This window comes from Ovis aries, chromosome Y (genome assembly GCF_016772045.2).
Source record: "Ovis aries strain OAR_USU_Benz2616 breed Rambouillet chromosome Y, ARS-UI_Ramb_v3.0, whole genome shotgun sequence".
Classification (NCBI taxonomy): domain Eukaryota; kingdom Metazoa; phylum Chordata; class Mammalia; order Artiodactyla; family Bovidae; genus Ovis; species Ovis aries.
Genome location: NC_082741.1, coordinates 8876180 through 8898004, shown reverse-complemented (window position 1 = coordinate 8898004; position 21825 = coordinate 8876180). Strand labels below are relative to the sequence as shown.

Here is a 21825-nt window from a genome sequence, read left to right as displayed (position 1 = left end):
CACAGGGAACTACAATCAGTATCCTGTGATAAACCATAATGGAAAGGAATATGAAAAAGTGTATGTGTATATAACTGAATCATTTTCTTTTACAGCAGAAATTAATATATTGTATATCACTTATACTTCAATAAAATAAATTTTAAAAGACAGTAGACAGAACCTAAATGGAGAGTTTTCCCACAAGTGAACACAGAGCAGGCAAGGCTGCCTGCCCCATCCCTAACAAGGACCATGCCATGAGGACAGGCAAGTCAGGGAGTGACTCCACCACTTCCTGGTCTCCTTTAATTCCTGGAGAGATCCAAGGCTGGCCCTCCACTATCCCACCACTGACACTCACCTGGCTAGTGTATTTGGTAGTGTCTGCAGCCACATCAGAGGAAGCGGTGGTGATGGGCAGGACTGAATGAAGATGCAAGGGTGCTCGTGGACCCTGAGCTGGTGACGAAGGGCGACGACTAGGAGCTGGTCACCAGGGTGATGGTGGAGGTGGATGGGTTCTGTGTGATCCCTTTCTGCTGGACAGCTGTGAAAGCAAATGGTTCTTGGTCACCCCACTGCCTGAGGAAGGCTGTCCCAGCTCGAAGCTGTGGTGGGAGCAGGGGCCAATCCACACTCTCAAGTTTCCCTGCTTTCAACAGACAATGATTCTCCCATTGGCCAAGCCTAAGCATAGTTCCAAGGAGCCCTTTCTCAGCAAGGCCTCCACGTAGGTCTTTAAGGACTAATACAGTTTCCAGTAGCTCAAGGCTGCATCCCTAGGATGACCCGCACCTGTTTAAAGTCCCACCTAAGAAAACTCAAGGCTGCCAATAGAATTGCCTATTTGCTCCCATCAATACCTAAGGATAGGGCCCTTTGCCCTGTCTCTATGAGAGGGCAGAAGCCTACCTTTAAGAGGTAACTGAGTTAGCAACCTCAGATATTTCACATGGACCAACTCCCCCTTCCCACTTTGTGTAAAATTGTCGTTTTCTGACTCTATAGAATTCCCATGATTCGCCCTCCGTATTCCCTAATCTCCTTTTAAAACCCCAGTCCCCTGTGTACACACTGAAATTGACTTCAGTTCATGCAGGACGTTTTACCCTACTGCAATAGTAAATAGCAGATTAAAATCTATCCTAACTACTTCAACCAGTTCTGGTCAGTTTTGTTTATATTTAACAGGACAATCTGGGAATTAGGAACCATATCATCAATGAGCTCCTTTTTGCCAGCTCCCAAGTTCCCCTGGAAGCTCATTATACTTAAGGGCTGTAATTCAGCAGCCTGCAACTCCCCATCCTGGCCTGAAAGATCTCAGACCTGGTTCTGGCCTAGCAATATTTTTGACATCAGGATCAATCCGGCTGTACTCCCATACTCCGTGTCCAATCCTGTGATCTTCTTCCACCCCAGTCTTTGAAGAGTTTCACTGGGGGCCAGTTCAATATCTGGCTACTCTTTCATTTCACAACCTGCTGCAACCCTTACCAGTTCTCCTCCTGATGGTGCACTCAGTATGTGAGAGTTTCAATCCAAGAGCCCAATAATGAAGGATCTCAGTGCAGGTTTCTCCATGAAACAAGACCAGTACCAGTCCTCATGAGAGCCATACAAACTAGTCCCCATGAGATGAGCACTTTGTTTGGCTTTCATCAGCCCAGAAAGAGACTCCAGCTGGAAGCTGTCATTCTGCACTTTGGCAATGGTTTGATGCTTGCTCTTCTTGCATTGGCTGGTGGGTGCTAATCCCTAGTTATTAAGGTATCCTTTACCATCCACTTTTCATACTGTACTCTTTCAAAAATTGTGCCTAGGGGTTCATGGGCATGCACAAGGAAACTGATACAAAGGTATTCATTGCAGGGCTGGTTACAACTGGTAAAAAATGGAAGCAACCTAAATGTCTATCTGTAGGCAAATACTTTATTAAATAAACTGTGGGATATTGTACACCAGTGCAAAGGAAAAAGGGAGAGATATATGCACTAACATGGATTGACCTCCAAAACATGCTGAAAGGTGGGGGGAGAAAAAGGCAAGGAATTTACCATTTTGATGTTTTCAAATAGAAAAAAAAAAAACCTAACCTGTATGAAGTCATATATATATATATATATATATATATATATATATATATATATATATATATACGTAGATAAATATATATGCATATATGAATTAGAAAAAGACCTTATGGTTAACAATACTTTTGAGAAAGGGTGGAGAATGAAATAGAAAGTCAATAAAGACAACAGATTTTTGTTGTCTAGACATCCATTTCACCCCGTTCTAAGAAGACATGTACATACTGTTTATGCAATGAACAGGAAAAAAGAAAAGTTCAAAACAAGGCTGGAAAATAATTTTTTAAAATAATACCAAATGATACGTGTCAGGCCTCCAGGATACAGTGGGCGGACAACCACAGGAACTAAAGAAAGAAACCAAGAACGATTTTTCTCCTGTCCATGTGGCAAAGAAGGACTGGGTGCCGTGCAGAACAGAGCGGGGAGGCTCGGTGCCTTTCACAGCCTGTCTGTCCTGATATCTCGTCCCCTGGGAAGACTGAGGCTGCTGCTGGCTCTGCTGCTGCTGCTGCAGACACTGCATCTTCTGCATGTGCCACTCTCAGGAGGGCGTTTGAAACTTCCCTGATGAGTTAAACACAACCTGCTGCATGGCCGGGGCAGTCTCCTTCGGCAAAAGCGGCCTCTGCTTTTTCACTGGGTTTCCCATGGTGCTGGCGGTAGTGATGGCGGCCGTGCAGGTGGTGACGGTGGTGGCTGTGACCCCAGCCCTGGGAGTTTGGGATGATGAGCGGTTGAGGACCAGCATTTCAGCGGGAGACTGGCTGCCCACTGTTATTGATGGTGGAGCTTTACCTACAACTGAAGCCAACACATGAAAAAAAAAAACAGAAAGTAGACGAGACTCAGGCTGACCTACAGGGTCTCCAGGCAAGTAAGTTCTAGGTCACCATCCCAGGATACCATGCCAAGGACCACATTCTCACTTTATATGTGTAGGCCAATTCTGCAGCATGTTCTAGCTTAAAACATCAGCCTTCTTGGGTTATGTGCTTGCTCACATTTGAATTACTTGCCGAGGCCTCTGGGTGACTGAGGCCAACATGACCCAGTCCCTGGCCTGGAGTTTCTCACCTGCTAGTCGACGACCCAGTGGACGAACAGAATCTTGCAAGTACCTTGTTTTACAAAGTTAGAGTTCACTAAGCAATTTGAGAAAGACTTAGCCAAAGTCCATCTGGACATTAACAGGAACACTTTCTTTGGCCAGGAAACCTACAGGAATCAGACAGCCTCCCAATGGCCAAAGCACTGAATAACAATGAATCATCGAGAATGGAGAGTATGGTCTTTCATCTCTTCTAATTCCTTCCAGGATAGTCTCAGCACGGCCTGGCACCTTGACACACAACACTCAAGGGAACTCCACACCAAGGATAGAACCATCCCCAGCACAATGGTATTTATGGAGAATTTAGAAGCATTGCTTTTGTTTTGACTGCAGTTATCTATCGTGCATCTTTTATGCAGAGCACAAAATACTGTTTTACCTTGCAGTCAAGTTTAAGCCCAAAATTGAAATTAATTTTTCTTTAAATAGCTGCTGCTTCAGATTAAACATATTTTAAGACAGTAATTGTACCAGCCGGTTGGGAATGAGAAAACAAAAATGAATATGAGTGACTAGAGTTTGAATAAACCTGTCTTTCGGAATGTATCTACTGAAAGAACTTGGCTATGAGTGTGGACGGCAGGATTTCAACAGACAGCTGGGAAAATTTCGAGAACAGTTTTAGTCAAGACATGCCCAGGGATAGGCAGAGTTTTGGTGAGTGAGGACAGGCATTGAGAAGGGCTGGCCAGATTGCAGATTAGGGCCAGAAATACTGAGCAGTGGAGAGGGGGTGGCCACATGAGGATTCATCTGAGAAGGGAAGGGGGCCAGCTCTGACTGCAGGGGCCCCAGGAACTGGAGAGATGAACATGCACCTCCAGAGAGGATCCTCTCATGTTCACACAAAACACACAGGTGCAAGTCAGCATCCTTGACCTCAGATGATATGCCTTGACACATCATCACACACTTTTAAAAAGCAGTGAAAGTGAAGTCACTCAGTCATGTCCAACTATTTTGCAACCTCATGGACTGTAGCCCACCAGGCTCCTCTGTCCATGGGATTTCCTAGGCAAGCATGCTGGAGTGGGTTGCCATTTCCTTCCCAGGGGATCTTCCCGACCCAGGAAAGAAACCTGGGCCTCCAGGACTGCACGCGCATCCTTTACTATCTGAGCCACCAAGGAAGCCCTTAATGACAACACCTCTTTTAGGGCCCAGCATGCTTCTGCTGCATGACTCCATGCCTGTCATTTTTAGATTTCTGTTACCCAGAAAAAACAGGAGTTCTTGACTATTCTAGGGGAAAGTTTCAGTTAACTGTGGGTCCATGACAACCAAGGAGTGAGAAAGAAAAAGTGTGCTGACAGGCTGATTTTTCTGCCTGGGGGTGGGAGTGTCTTAGTCACAACTGACTGGCCCTCTGGCTCCTCTGGGGAAGAATTCAGCCAATGTCCTAGGCAGGAACACAGAATGGGGCTGGGAGAAGATCTCTACCTAGAGTGAGGAGCCCCAATCCTTGCTTAGGACAAGCTTTTGGATATTAGTCACAGCCACTGTCCCTTCCCCTTGCAGAGACAGAAGTGGCTTTGAGCTTGGCCCTTCCAAAAGACAGAGAGCCCACAGGCAAGATCTAACATGCAAAAGCAACTTTAGTGCCTCTCTTTTCTGCCATGTGAATAAAAAATATACTGTCCTTATTGATTAGCTAGCCGGATAGCTCCTTGTGCAAATGTCAACCACAAAAATGTCCTTTCTCTCTCTCATCTTGCAGAAGCAAATAGCTGGTTTTGTACTTATGTTACTGCTCTCATAGAGTCCCACTGAAGCTATTTTTCAAATTAAAACAAACAAGAAAACAACAACAAAAACAGAAGTATGCAATCTAAAAACATTCCAGGCTTGACACAGTCTTGGGTGGTTTTAATTTAGACACTAAAACATTTTAATTTCTAAAACATACTGATAGTTTACTCAGGAGCAGGGGGAGGAAAGGCCAAGGAAAATTGTATTTGTCCTAAAACTTTGAGAGTATATAATCACCTGTATTCTCAAAAAGAAGTGACTTTCTTAAAGGTCAACACTCCAAAAGCAACCCCACCCAAGTAGCCTACTTATATCAGACTTAGGTCACTGTCTGGTACGTTAAAAAAGGACTTTTTAAGAGAAGGCTGGAAATGACTGATGTGACACAGATTAAGTGTAGTCATGGTCACAACTCTGGAGTTGTGAGGCAAGGGCTTCTCATTGCAGGGGGTTTTATGATGGCCACAGCTCTATTCTTGGAAAATAAGGAGCTGGTAAAGTCCTAGGTCTGGACCTGTCTGCACCATCCCAGAGAGCCTGCCAACCCCCCTTACCCCTGCCCCACCCAGCGAGCTTGGAACTGGATTGTTAATGTCCCAGAGTTTAATTTGAGGAACCTGTTTTTCCCCTTCTTGCCACAGAAACAGGTTCTAAGGAAATGCAAAAAAGTTTAGGGTCTCAGTGAATGAAAGCCACGAGAAGATGGAGGGTCCTGAGGAAGGGGTTCCTGAGAGGGAAAGCTAGAAAGCTTTGCATATATCATCCCAGCATCCTGGAAGGCTCCCCCTCTTGCCCAGCTCTTTGGACTCATCCTTTTCCAGCCTCAGCCTCACTCCAGAGGATGGATTCCCTCCCAGCTCACACTCCCACGTTCCAGCTAGTCAGGCCTGCCTGCATGTCCCTCCCCCAGCTCTCCATATTCCTCCTCCAAGGCATTATCCTGCCAACAGAGTTACCTTTGAGGCACATGGCATCATCACCGACCCTCCACGTGGAGTGTGAGCTCCATTAGCTAAGCACCTACTGTGTGCTGGCCTCTCTTACACAATTGCTGTGCACAGGCAGTGAGCAAAACACACAGGCCGTCTCACCCCTCACTCAGCTGTGGACAGCCTGGGGACAAGCAGTCAGCACCTATGTGTATCAAGTGTGTCAGGTGACCGCCAGAGCTTTGGGGGAAAATAAAGTGGAGAATGGAGAACAGAGCAGGCTCTAGGGGTGGGCAGGCTTGATCACCATCAAGATCTGCCTGGTTTCAAGGTGACAGCAGAACAAAGGTGGGAGGAGAAGAAGTAAGCCAACTGAGCACCAGAGGGAGGGAATTTTGGGAGAGGAACCAAGGAGTTCAAAGTTCCCAAGGCTGGAGCTCCTGTGGAGAGCCAAAGTGCCCACAGGGATGCACAAAGCAAAGGGCAGGGTGGGTGGGGGCAGTTCAGCTATGGAGGTGCCTGGGGCCTTCAGAGGGACTCCAACTTTTAGTCCAAGCACCTCTTTTTAAAGCGGATTCCTTTAACTTTAAAAATGAATTGATTTAGAGAGAATTCATTATCTGGTTGTCCTCAATACTGGCCCCAGTGCAGGGACACAGGTTTGATCCCTGGTTGGGGAACTGAGATCCCACATGCCGCACGGCATGACATACATTCAATTTAGAGGAGACAACATTAATAAGAGCTATAAGGGTGACCTTGAGAAAAGCTGAGTGCTAAAGAATTGATGCTTTTGAACCATGGTGCTGAAGAGGACTCTTGAGAGTCTCAAGGACAGCAAGGAGATCCAACCAGTCCATTCTAAAGGAAATCAGTCCTGGATATTCATTAGAAGGAATGATGCTGAAGCCTGGATACCTAGGCCACCTGATGGGAAGAAGTGACTCATTGGAAAGGACTCTGGTGCTGGCAAAGATTGAAGGCAGGAAGAGAAGAGGATGACAGAAGATGAGATGGTTGGATGGTGTCACTGACTCAATGGACATGCATTTGAGCAACTTCCAGGATTTGGTGATGGACAGGGAAGCCTGACGTGCTACTCTCCATGGAGTCTCAAAGAGTCAGACACTACTGAGCGAGTGAACTGACTAATAGGGGGGATACAACATTATCTGACCAAACTGGTGTGAACCTCATGAATCCAGAACTGGTGTGCCAGGTCAAGAGCTGGTCTCTGGTGAGCCTACCTGAAGCCCTCTGTTGGGATGGGAGGGGGAGTCTTGAGCCCCTTTTCCATGTACAGATCTAATTGAGAAGAACCTCTGCCCTGAGTATGTGACAGTGAACAAAATAAACTTTGCTTCTATCAAAGTTAGGTTGAGAACCTGCTTAGGACTCTGGTCATGGGCACCCCCCTACATGCCCTCTCATTCCCACCTGGAAGATGACAGAGGAGTCCATGAAGCTGTCACTACTATTCACTTGCCTTCTCATGTTAAAGGGGGTTTCTTAGGGTGGTGTAGCAGATGTTTTGAAATGATCATTTACTATCCTGAAATGAAATACTAATGGATAACAAAACCTCCTTAAAAGCAAAATGTCCTTCCCCAGGAAAATCTTCAGTCAGAAAAAAAAAAAAACTGTCCTGGATATCAACATCTAGGAACACAAAAAGAAATAGGGAGTGAATTCCCTGGTGGTCCAGTGATTAAGACTTCGCCTTTCAATGCAGGGGATGCAGCTTCTCTCCACAGGATGCTAAGATCCCACGTGTCTCAAGACCAAAACGTAAATCAGGAGTAATATGATAACGAATTCAATAAAGAGCTCAAAAATGGAAGCAACCTTGATGTCCATCAGCAGACGAATGCATAAGAAAGCTGGGGTACATATACACAGTCGACTATTATGCAGCCATTAAAAAGTATACATTTGAATCAGCTCTAATGAGGTGGATGAAACTGGAGCCTACTAAACAGAGTGAAGTAAGCCAGAAAGAAAAACATCAATACAGTATACTAATGCATATATATGGGATTTAGAATGGTAGTAATGGTAACCCTATATGCAAGACAGCAGAAGAGACACAGATGTATGGAACAATCTTTTTCACTCTGGGAGAATGCAAGGGTGGGTTGGTTTGTGAGAACAGCACATGAAAATAGCATGTATATTATCATATGTGAAACAGACAGCCAGTCCAGGTTCCATGCATGAGACAGGGTGCTTGCGGCTGGTGCACTGGGATGACTCAGAGAGATGGGATGGGGAGGGAGGTGTGATAGGGTTCGGGATGGGGAAGACATGTACACCAATGGCTGATTCCTGTCAATGTATGGCAAAACCACTATAATACCATAAAGTAATTATCCCCCAACTAAAATAAATACATTTATAAAAAATAAAACTATGTTGCAAAAAATGAGTAAGACAATAAAAATAACAACAGTAAGAAAAAAGAAATGGTCCAGATTTTTTTTTTTAAGAAATAAGAAAAGTTCATTTTTACTCAAGGGTCCCTCGGTGCCGGTAGTGCTAAAGAATCCACATGCTAATGCATGAGATGTAAGATTCACAGGTTCAGTCCCTGGGTCAGGAAGCTCCCCTGAAGGAGGCCATGGCAACCCACTCTGGTATTCTTGGCTGGAGAATCCCATGGACAGAGAAGTGTTGGGTCTATAGGGTAACAAAGAGTAGGACACGACTGAGCACACATGTATTTATATTCACAGTAGCACGTGCTCCAGTAGGTAAATGTTTGAGCACACAGCCTTGCACCCAAATGTGCCATCACTGAGGATTCATCCTGGCTAACTGCAGGAGGACACAAGTGTGCAGCCTCAGCCACTCACAAAGACCACCGAGGTACTGTGGTCACCATGTGATTGCCCAAACTGCAAAACAACCCATGGTTAGCCTCTGAATAAAACGAAATATAGACTTCTCCAGTTTACACAATAATTCCACCCCTGGAAAACTTTTATTAAATTTATGTGACAATGTGCAGATAAGGGTCTCCACTCAGGTTATTATGAATAGGTTTGTAGTTACTTAACTATCTGACAGAACATTTGAAAATCATTCAAGCCTAAGGTATGAGATGAAGCAGGCCCCCTCCCCCATGTGTGCTGCTAAGTCACTTCAGTCGTGTCAGACTCTGTGCGAGCCCATAGACATCAGCCCACCAGACTGTGCCATCCCTGGGATTCTCCAGGCAAGAACACTGGAGTGGGTTGCCATTTCCTTCTCCAATGCATGACAGTGAAAATGAAATTGCTCAGTCATATCCGACTCTCAGCCACCCCATGGACTGCAGCCTACCAGGCTCCTCTGTCCATGGGGTTTTCCAGGCAAGAACACTGGAGTGGGGTGCCATTGCCTTCTCCCCCATGTGTAGTGACCCCCATATCATGACAATAGTCAAAAATCACACCCCTATAATTTTTCACAGTCACTCGTTCTTCTTCAAGAACTAGAGTCTCCTAGTCTAGGTCACCCTCCCTTAGTGAGCCAGGAGGAGGTAGAGCTGACAGAGATGCCTCTTTATAAACTAAAGTGAAGATAAGGTGTCCATAATGTTGGGTAAAAGACGACCAGGACACCAAAAAAAAAAAAAAAACTAACAAGCTTTTTAATGATGAAGCACTACCGGGCTGGATTCCTAGATGTAAATGAGGCAGGTTGAGGAAGTCAGTGCCTGGGCCAGGTTACAAGCGGCTTATATAAGTTTGTTGTGAGGGATGATCAGGTTAATGGATGGGGATTTGAATAGGTTGTTCAGCCAAGGTGTCACGGGCTGATAGGTCCTTCTACATGGCTGAGGAGGGGCGGCTTTAGCTGGCGAGCTGTGCTGTCACTGGTCCCCAGGATCTGGAAGGCTTCTTCCTTAGGGACTTCCCTCACTGGTGGAGGAGGGAAGGCGTGGCCCATCATGGCTTCCGGGATCCGACCTTACACATAGGTGGGCGGATTTATCTCTGGGCTTTCTATTTTGTTCCATTGATCTATATTTCTGTCTTTGTGCCATTCACACCAGTCAGAATGGCTGCGATCCAAAAGTCTACAAACAATAAATGCTGGAGAGGGTGTGGAGAAAAGGGAAACTGCTTACACTGTTGGTGGGAATGCAAACTAGTACAGCCGCTATGGAGAACAGTGTGAAGATTCCTTAAAAAACTGGAAATAGAACTGCCTTATGACCCAGAAATCCCACTGCTAGGCATACACGCCGAGGAAACCAGAATTGAAAGAGACACGTGTGCCCCAGTGTTCATTGTAGCACTGTTTATAACAGGCAGGACATGGAAGCAACCTAGATGTCCATCAGCCGACGAATGGATAAGAAAGCTGTGATACATATGCACAAGGGAGTATTACTCAGCCATTAAAAAGAATACATCTGAATCAGTTCTAATGATGTGGATGAAACTAGAGCCGATTATACAGAGTGAAGTAAGGCAGAAAGAAAAACACCAAAGAATATACTAACACATATATATGGAATTTAGAAATATGGTAACGATAACCCTGTATGCAAGACAGCAAAAGAGACACAGATGTATAGGATAGACTTTTGGACTCTGAGGGAGAGGGAGAGGGTGGGAGATTTGGGAGAATGGCATTGAAATATGTATAATATCATGTAAGAAATGAATCGCCAGTCTAGGTTTGATGCAGGATTCAGGATACTTGGGGCTGGTACACTGGGATGTCCCAGAGAGATGGTATGGGGCAGGAGGTGGGAAGGGGGTTCAGGATTGGGAACTCATGTACACCCGTGGCAGATTCATGTTGATGTATGGCAAAACCAATACATTATTGTAAAGCAAAATAAAGTAAAAAAAGAAAAGAGAGAGAGACAGAGAAATCTAAGTAGATTTTAACATAAAATGGAAATATTTGAAATTATTCTGAGATTCAAAAACAGTTTCAAAACTCCACCATTGATATGTAAACAGATAAACTTGGGCTGCAAAGAAACACCATTTCAAACTTCCAAGAAAAGCTGAAAAATAGGATAAGAAATGTGTATAAAATAACTTGAAAAGTTTTCTGATCCTAAATCTAAGACTTCGTGTGAGCACTCAGAAACCGGAATGCCTTGAACATGTTGTTTAAAGTGCGTATAACTGCTAGCAAATGTTTAATAATTCTCTGTTGTCTTAATATTAAAAATACATTGCAAATGTTTCAAATACAAAACAAACAAAAAACAACTAAAGTGAAGTGAAGTGGAGTTGCTCAGTTGTGTCCGACTCTTTGTGACCCCATAGACTATACAATCAGTGCAATTCTCCAGGCCAGGATACTGGAGGGAGTGGACTTTTGAGGGGATGGACCAAACCCAGGTCTCCCGCATTGCAGACAGATGCTATAGCAGCTGACCCACCAGACAATAGATAATATTTTGTGCTCTGCATAAAAGATGCAATATGGATAACTTCATTCAAAACAAAAGCCAGGTGTCTTAGGAGCTGTGCATAACCCCTCTTCTGTGCCTGGGAATCTGGCCCATTCTCTTTCTCTGATCCTTGGCATCCTCCTGGATTTCCCCCGGGTGCTTTTGCCTGCCTCACCTTTCTGCTCAGGGATCCATGTTTACACTTACATGCCTGTTAACACGTACAGCTTGCTCCATTGGTGAGATCCCTCGCCATTTGCCAGGATGTCAGTGCTTCAGCTGCCCCAAGATCTTTGTACCTTACACAAGCTCTTTCATGTGTTCAGTGTCCATTCTTCCATCTCCCAGCCAGGCCAGTTCAGAGAGCTCACACGCGCATTTTTTCCCTTGCACGTGTGTGCATGCAACACACACACACAATTCTGAAACAAAACTTGCACACATGGGGAAACATTGGTTTACTTGTCCAGTATTATGGATTTGGGTATGCACCCCTGCTGGGGTCCTGCCCCAGTGGATCCAGGGTAATTCAAAGGGAAGACAGAGTAAGCAAGGAAAAACTTATTTATTTAATTAGAAATATAAAGAGAGATTAGGAAGAAATAGTGTAGTCGGAAAATTTAGTGGAGAAAAGAGGCTGAATAATTTGGTTCACATGGAGAACTAATAAAATCTCAGGGCAAGAGATATGCACCATCTACGCTGGGCCACAGGTGCCTGTTTGAATAGCAGAGGGTGCCCCACCTTGGGCTCCTTCTCTCACGGATCTTAGAAGCCAGGGAAAGTAAGTAGACATGGCGAGCCTCCTCACTCCAAATGGGAATTCAGCCACAAAAGGAGAGGGAGGGAGAGGAAGAGAGAGAGAGAGACATGGGGGGAGCCAGATTTCCAAGAAACTAGTTCGAGAGACTAGTCCGAGAAACTGGTCCATCCTTTATTGTTCAGAAGGCTTTTTATACTTTTGATTATACATAGAAATCAATGGATAACACAAAATTATGCAGTGTCAACCGCCCTGACTCTTATCAAGACCAGGCTTTATCTCTGCATACCTAGTTGTATACAAAAGTCTTAGGTGATTTATATCATCTCCTGGCCAGAAGGCCAATTAACATTTTATGGCCCTTTCCTGATAAAGGTTTGTCAACCAGAAGACTTATTTGTCTTAAAAATGTTGTTCTTCCCAAAGTCTGGTGCCACTCTCAGAAAGCACTAAAGAAAGTGACATTCTTACATAGCAAGGATACAACATTTTATAACAAGAGAGTGGAGTACAGTGATTTATAACAAAGAGAAAATTAATTAACTCAAAAATCTAGTATTGCTAACATCAAAACTACTATATTCCTATTTCTGCATCATGTTTACATTGATTAATATCCCCCCAGCTGCCTAAAAGATGAAGGATATGGAGGCCTGGTGGCAAACATTAACTCAACAAACTCTTCACCAAAGTAATTCTTAGCTCCAAAAGGCTCTATATCTTGAAGATGTTTTAAGCTTTGTGCCTCTCACGGTTGGGGCCTGAAAACAATCCACACGTTGTAAAACAGACCTGTCAGATAAGTTAGAAAGCCATCAAAGGGGTTTCAAGCCAAGACATTCTTTTTACATACAGGAGACTGTTAACTGGAGCTCTGAATTAACTCTTTCCAGAGAAAAGGTGGTAATGTCAGAAGAGTACAGTATAGCAGACAGTAAACAGACAGATTTTGGTTTCGGGGTAGATGCTCAGACAGAGGACCCCTTGATACCTGACTCGTCTTGCCCATCAGGCCTCTCCACATGACCTTGTCATGGGTGGGATCTCCCATGCTGGCTCCCGGCACACCCCTGTTTTTTGGCCAAGTTAATATTTTCACTTGCTACCTGATCAAGTCAGTGCCCTCTTCTACTTCTATGATATATCCTGGAAGGTGAATGGGATTTGTTCATAAGGGTGATTTACATGCAAAGAGGTTAGCAGGGTTCGAAGTCCTCACTGTGGACAGTTGAGTGACATATGCCTGTGTTCTCTACTTCCATCACCTTGGACTGGTTCACAGTGCCAATCAGGTTGGTGTGATTCCATTCCCTGTGCTTTCCTTCCAGAAACAACACAGAAATAGCAGGGGACTTTGAACTTGAAATTGATCATGCATGCCTTTTCCCTGGGACAAGAATTCCTTAACAACTTTCTCTTTACAGAAAGGCAAGACCCAATTCCTCTCACCTGGGTGACGATTTACTGACAATCATGAAGCAATTCTGCATGGGTAATGTCAGTTTAATGATCAATGTAAGAATACATTTGTAGGGGTAAAAGTCAATGTATTTCAATCCTTCTGTAGTGTTTATAGAACACTTAACCAGTCAAATCTTTCCTGACACATAAAAAATTTCCTGACAGATGCATTACTGCAATATCTTCACCCTCTGTGATACTAATCAATATTTTCACTTCGGCAAGTAATATTCTTGCCCATCAGGCATTAGTGTAACTGTATGGGTATTCTTGTTTCCACATGTGGGTCACTGTTAACTATTCCTGTTGTAAACATTAATTGCTATGCACAAATATCATGGAACTCTTTTTAAAAAGTCAAAATTCAAGATGTTGGAAGCACTTGACTCAGGAATTCCTATGCAATCTAACAATGATAAACAAACTTTTAAAAAAATGAGTGAATACGAGCAACACAATGCATGTATGTTGAATAGGGATGTGCAAGAACTCAGACAGCTATGGCAGCAGGGCTGTGCATAATGGCAAAGCATGTGTGCATCATGAAAGAAGACAGGAGGCATACACAGATCCACAGGAAGAAACATCAACTCATGTTCATGGGCAAACACAATGGAGACATCCAGGCTTCATTCTATACAGAGAAAACATGAACACATCCAGGGAACAGGAAGCAAATGCAGCTCAGGGTGATTGAGCCAGAATGCTCATGAATTCATCACTAATCTGCAAAGTTTCACATGCATTGATATTCAGTGGAAGAAAACCTTAAACAACATATCCAAGTGTGCACTCAAATCTAATAGCACCTAGACTTTAGGGCCCAAGTGAAAGCCCTCAAGAGACTGGGACACAAGTCATGGCAAGTTTCCAGATAGTGACCATCAAGCCAACCATCCACAGTTCAGTTTACTAACTGATTCATGGCTATCTCTGCACTCTGCACTCCAGGACAGGTTAGAGCTAAAGCCACCACCCCCGGTCCTGAAGCACTGGTAGGAAATATTAGGCATTGGGGGACGCTGTCCTAAACTTTTTTTTTGTCTTATTTGCAATGCCTTGCTAAAACTTTTTAATGTAGATAAATGCTGTGCAGTCCCTATAATGAGTCCAGTCTAGGATCCTGAAAGCCATGCCCTAATATGCCATCTCGCACCTACTGCAGAGTTATTACACCATAGTTTCGGCTTTGTTTTGTTTTGAACTAGCGCTGAGAAGGACAGGTACCAGCCTGAAAGGGCCTAGAGGGTTCCTTGAAGTTTATAGACTAAGAAAGTAAGAAAACATGTTTCCAGTGTCTCCTGGGCTGGTTGTTCAGAAATCACCCAGAGAAAACCAAGCCTTGCCTTCTAGAGCTGTAGATGCTTCTCTGTAGAAGGAGCAAACTGGAGTATAGATGTTCAAATGGAAAAGCTGCAGGAGATCTCATTCAGGGTATCTAGAAGGGAAATCCATAAACCATGAACTTTCACGTTCAAAATTTATCCTTTGTCCTCCAAAGAGATGCTGCTTCAGGGAGAAAAGTTGTAGAGTGAGAACTTCACGCAGGACAGAACTTCATGTGGGTCATCGCCCTCAGGCATGTCCACATTGGAACCGTGGTATCTGGGATGAGAGGCCAACACTGGAGGGACAGATGTTGAACTCTCCCTACCCCATTTGTGCCAGTCTGTCCTTTGCCCAATCCAGAGGTGGATGCAATTCTGGAAAGCAGTCATCTACTTCAGAAGGACCACCCTAAGTGCTGACCAGTCCCTCAGTGAGCTCCTTATACTCCAGGAGTTCCCATTGGCCCTCGAACAGAGTAGCGACAGAGCCCTAGATAAAGGACAGGTCCGTCGTGGTTGAAAATATTCTTTGCTGAGCCATTCAGCAACAAAGACACACTGTCACCAGAGGGTTCATGATAAAAATGTTATTTCTACATCTTGGCCAGATAGAGGGCCTTGGGCAAAGAGGCTAAGCCTTCCTGGAAAAAGAGATATTAACCACTGAGACATAGCAGCAGTAGCAGCAGCAGCACGGGACAGAGAGCACATGGCTGGGTAGGTTGGCCCCTCACTTCTGCCCCTGCACACTTTGTACCTAAAGTGAGTTCCTGGGAAAAAAAAAATAACAAAGTTCACATGAGCTCAAACATCTATGACGGGATGTGTTTTCCTTTGTTTATCAGTTTCCTGGCAATTTATCTTTCCCCTAGTAATTTTTGTCAGAAACTAATATTCTCAAGGCCTTCCCACCCCTGACTTTCTCCCTAGGCCACAGCCTCCTTCCATATACCTTATTTCCTCCCCCCTAAAATGTTACCAGGAAATCTAGCTCTAAGAAATGGATCTCAGCAAAGCTGACCATGCACTCATATACACACTCTTATATGTATGGCCTTCTAGGTTCATACTGAGTTGAATGTTAAGGCTTTCTCCTTGTTCTGTACTCTTAAAGTCTGATGATATGCAACAGAGAAGATACCTGGGGCACCACCTTCCAACAAAATTGCATTCCATTCTTTCAATCTCTGGCCATTGTTCACCAGACCGTTTCCATGAACATCCACATTTCCCTTGTAAAAATGCCAGACACACAGTTGATGAGCCCCTCATCTTCCTTCTCCATCCTCCCCAACCACCACCCCAGAGGAAGAACTGTGTCCCCTGACACAACCCCAACACATGACTTAACCCCCTCTACAAATCTCCATGGACTGGTAATTCCCACGTGGTAAACTGAGAATCCTACATGCAGCTGAAGTGTTTGTTCTGAGGACCTGCCCAAAAATATGCAGACACATGCTAGATGCTTCTTATTTAGCTTTCAAAATTATTTCAGGTTTATTTGTGTCTCCCTGTTGATCTGTTTCACCACCAGAACACTCTACATTGCTTTCCAATCCAAGAGAACTATGCTGGCCACTGATCTTCATGTGAAGCAGCTTCTTAGGTTTTCTATTTCAGGTAAAGGGGGACACTCCATCACACGTTCCTCAAAATCGGGGGGAAAGGGGTTCCTTTCCAAACAAAGACAGAAACAGATATGTAAACCTACCCTCTCTGAAAATATTAAAGACAGCTTTAATCTTTCAAGTTAGTTTCCAGAGGAGAGAGTCTGTGAACTTATACATTTTCTCTAAGCACATACTAAAAAAGACCTGTCCCAGTCTTCACCATAGAACTATTTACAGTAGCTAGGACATGGAAGCTACCTATATGTCCATTGGTAGATGAAGGGGTAAGGAAGTCGGTGTACAGATACACAATGATATGTTACTGAGCTCTAAAAAGGAACGCATCGAGGCCAGTTCTAATGAGATGGAATGAACGTGGAGCCTATTATACTGAGTGTAGTAAGTCAGAAAGAGAAGAACAAACACTGTATGTTCATACAAATATATGGAATTGAGGACCTTGTAGGTGGTACTGAACATCCAACATGCAGGGCAGCAAATAAGACACAGACATATAAAGAACAGACTTTGGTCTCAGGGGGAGATGGTGATGGTGAGTTAGTTTGAGAAAATATCTCTAAAACATTTACGTTACCTCATGTAAAACAGATGACCAGTACAAGTCTGATGCATGTAGCAAGGCAACCAAAATCATGTTGTGGCACAACCCAGAAAGACAAGAAGGGGAGGGCGGTGGGTGGTGGGTTTAGCATTTGTGGGGATACGCATATAACTATGGGTGATTAATGCTGGCCAATGTAGTGCAAAACCTGTCATGGCATTGTAAACCAATTATCCTTCAGTTAAAATAAATAAAAGATTATTCTCCATAATCCTGCACAGTGGTCAGTATTCTCAGAAAGAGGGTACCAGGTGAAAAAGATGTAAAAGAAAATTTAAAAAAAGAAGAACAAGTGTGATGATCAAAATGGAATCAAATGATGGGTCAGTGGGGGAACAGACTTGTACAAAGGAGACTCACAGACCTTTTTGGAAAGGAGACTTCATGAGGTGGGCCCCAGTTTAAGAGGAGCCTGAGGGTGGACCTATTGGCCATGGAATGACAGTTCAGAGATGTGCAACTGACTTAGATGTAAATTGGAGTGACTTTGGCCTGGACAGGCCACTTCATCTATCTCAAGCTTCTCTAGTTAGAACCTGATTTTCACTACAGTTCTCTACCCTTGCTGTCTGTTGCTGATTCCCTCATGCCCTTGTGTCACTCTGTTCCATGGAGTCTCACTTTATCCACAAGAGAAATACATGACCCAAGTTCCTGGACAACATTTGTGCCAGTGCTCAGCCCCTGGGCACACCTCACCTCTTGTCCTCCCAGTACCTCTCGTGGTATAGCCTTCCTCTTCACATAGTACTGCAAAGGATTGGGCCACAGATCCTTTATGATGATCTGCCAGGGAAATGAGCAAGGTCAGCACAGGGATGGCCAGACCATGAGCCCTGCCATGGACCACCAACAGCTCCAACATAAATCACCAGTTCTGGCCCAGTGGCCACATGGGACCCCAAGTCAGCAATCCAGTCAGATCCTGTGATGTTTTGATCAAAGAACAAGTTGAAGAAGTTAACACTGCTGTTGTGTTGCCTGCAGCTGTATACTTTACGTTCAAACCCCTGGTACCACTCAACTGGAGTGGAATGAGATGCTCAGTATCGTGCAGGAAAAGGTGTATGGGAGAAAGACCTAAATCGCTTTCCAATTCAACCTCCACTTTTCTCCCCCAACCATCCAAATCCAGGGAGCTGACTCTTACCAGTGACACTAATCAGATACTCCTTAACAGTCATTTCATTCTTGAAGTATCTATTCCTCTGAAAGGACAAAGTGATCTTGCAGTGATGAGTGGGATGCCTGAATTCCTCCACCTGCCAGGACAAAGTGTCAGGGGGTGGGTGGTTGCCTGGGTGTGAAATCTGTTTACAAAAGAGCTGTCCTTTCCTGTTTTCATGGATAAACCATGCTCTCCTCCCTCCCCAGTCACCTCCCTTCCACAATCATCAGTGTCCCCTGCCTGACCTTCAAGTCGGTCATGAAGTGAATCATGTCTGCATCTTGGTTGCTCATCATAACTGACATTTGGGGTGGTTCATAAACTGCTGTAGGTCAAGGAGCCTCTAGATGTTAGAGGGAAAAGTGCTGGAAGGACAAAGCTAGCCTAAAGAGTAAGGACATCACACCTAATATAAGTATGCAACAGCAAGGACATCACACCTAATAGAGACAGATATGCAGGACAGAAACCATTACCCATCATCTCAAAAGGTAAATTTTGTACCAGAACTGCCAGATCTGTAACCTGCTCCTGCAATAGACCATGTTAAAAAAAAAATTCACAAGCACCACACCAAGGGATACAACTTCGACCCAGAAGCCAGGGATTCCCTGGATGACGGTGCTTCCTTGTAGATGCAGCTTCAGCCTCTGACAGTTCTTATGTTTCGGGTGAGCACGGGCCCTTTGGGCTTTCTTATTAATGGGATCCAACTCCAGCTGCAGGGCCACCAGCACCTCCAGTGCAGGCCGGTCACTTGGGGCTCTGGGCCTTGGATGTTCCTGGCCCTGTTCCTCCAAAGACACCTGCTCCTGCTCCTCATACACCACCACCTCTACCTCCTCCATGATGTCTAACACCAGCAGCTGGAACTCCTGCCCAATTCCCGCCACCTCTCCCTTCTCCAGGGCCACACCTTCCTCCACTGCCTCCACCCAGAAGAGGGCGGACTCCTCGTCTGGTCCATCACCTGGGGCCTCCATCTCCTCTGCCACCCCTTCCAGACTGGTAGGCCCCAGGGCCCCTCCCTCATGAAGACCCAGGCTCACAACTAAGATCCAGGATCCTGGGGTGCTGCCGCCTTCCTCTGGACCCGTCTCACTCTCCATTCTGTTCTCACCGTAGCCCCGAGCTGCAAACAAGCTGGACACGAGAGCACAGCAGATGGCCAGCAAAGCCCACCCCCCACCCACAGTTTACGTGGTACTAAGGCTGAGCTCTGAAAAATTGATGCTTTTGAACTGTGGTGTTGGAGAAGACTCTTGAGAGTCCCTTGGACTGCAAGGAGATCCAATCAGTCCATTCTAAAGGAGATGAGCCCTGGAATTTCTTTGGAAGTAATGATGCTAAAGCTGAAGCTCCAGTACTTTGGTCACCTCATGGGAAGAGTTGACTCTTTGGAAGAGTTGACTCACCTCAAGTCAAGAGTTGACTTTGATGCTGGGAGGGATTAGGGGCAGGAGAAGAAGGGGACGACAGAGGATTAGATGGCTGGATGGCATCATTGACTAGATGAACATGAGTCTGAGTGAACTCCAGGAGTTGGTGATGGACAGAGAGGCCTGGCGTGCTGTGATTCATGGGGTTGCAAAGAGTCGGACACGACTGAGTGACTGAACTGAACTGAACTGAACTGAAGAATAGGTTACTTCCCCACAGCCAATGAGCAAGGAAAGGGAGACCCACAAGCACAGAACCCTGCACCACCACGCACTCCTAGTATGGTAGCAGGAAGGGGTTGAACTCTCCACCCTGACCTCCAGACCTCATCAAAGAACCAATCAAATGGAGTCCAAAGGCGTTGGCTCCTGGGACACACCCCTTAGGATTCTGGGCCTTCTGGCAGCCGGTGATCCTGTGGCCAAACACGTCCCAGTGCAAAGTGGACAGGTCCACAAAAGCCGTTTGCCTGATGAACAGTGCGGCAGTGCCTGACCAGCGACTGGGAGAGCCAGGCCATCTGACGCTGCAATCATCCTCAAGCTTGAAATTGCCTCTGGGGCAGCCGGCAATTCAATGTGCTCAGGGATCCACACAGGTGAGACAGGGTTCCTGGATACCTCAGGGAAAGAGGTGCTCACCTCGGATACAAAGTGAATGCCACGGGCAGGGGGTGGGGATGAAGACGGAGGGGGCAGGGTGTGGGTGGGCTTACACTGATGTCATCACCGTGCACCTGCTGCAGAATCATGAACTCCTTATTGCCAAATTCAGACTTAAATTGAAGAAAGTAGGGAAAGCTGCTAGACTATTCATGTATGACCTAAATCAAATCGCTCATGATTATACAGTAGAAGTGAGAAATAGATGAAAGGGTCTAGATATATAGATAGAGTGCCTGATGAACTATGGAATGAGTTTTGTGACATTGAACAGGAGACAGGGATCAAGACCATCCCCATGGAAAAGAAATCCAAAAAGCAAAATGGCTGTATGGGGAGGCCTTACAAATAGCTGTGAAAAGAAGAGAGGTGAAAAGCAAAGGAGAAAAGGAAAGATATAAGCATCTGAATGCAGAATTCCAAAGAATAGCAAGAAGAGATAAGAAAGCCTTCTTCAGACATACGGATGGCTAACAAACACATGAAAAGATGCTCAACATCACTCATTATTAGAGAAATGCAAATCAAAACCACAATGAGGTACCACTTCACACCAGTCAGAATGGCTGCAATCCAAAAATCTGCAAGCAATAAATGCTGGAGAGGGTGTGGAGAAAAGGGAACCCTCCTACACTGTTGGTGGGAATGCAAACTAGTACAGCCACTATGGAGAACAGTGTGGAGATTCCTTAAAAAATTGCAAATAGAACTACCTTATGACCCAGCAATCCCACTTCTGGGCATACACACCGAGGAAACCAGAATTGAAAGAGACACATGTACCCCAATGTTCATCGCAGCACTGTTTATAATAGCCAGGACATGGAAACAACCTAGATGTCCATCAGCAGATGAATGGATAAGAAAGCTGTGGTACATATACACAATGGAGTATTACTCAGCCGTTAAAAAGAATTCATTTGAATCAGTTCTGATGAGATGGATGAAACTGGAGCCAATTATACAGAGTGAAGTAAGCCAGAAAGAAAAACACCAATACAGTATACTAACACATATATATGGAATTTAGGAAGATGGCAATGACGACCCTGTATGCAAGACAGGAAAAGAGACACAGATGGGTATAACGGACTTTTGGACTCAGAGGGAGAGGGAGAGGGTGGGATGATTTGGGAGAATGACATTCTAACATGTATACTATCATGTGAATTGAATCGCCAGTCTATGTCTGACGCAGGATGCAGCATGCTTGGGGCTGGTGCATGGGGATGACCCAGAAAGATGTTATGGGGAGGGAGGTGGGAGGGGGGTTCATGTTTGGGAATGCATGTAAGAATTAAAGATTTTAAAATTTTAAAAAAAGAAAATAAAAAATAAAAGCATAACTGGCTAAAAAAAAAAAAAGAAAGAAAGAAAGCCTTCTTCAGCCATCAATGCAAAGAAATAGAGGAAAACAACTGAATGGGAAAGACTAGAGATCTCTTCAAGAAAATTAGAGATAGCAAGGGAACATTTCATGCAAAGATGGGCTCGATAAAG

General features: G+C 44.8%; 1 pseudogene; it reads right to left on the bottom strand.

Moving 5' to 3' along the window:
• LOC132658883 (testis-specific Y-encoded protein 3-like) overlaps positions 1 to 19332 on the bottom strand; it is a 109728-nt pseudogene extending 90396 nt beyond the window's left edge.
• Positions 19333 to 21825: the final 2493 nt, after the last annotated feature.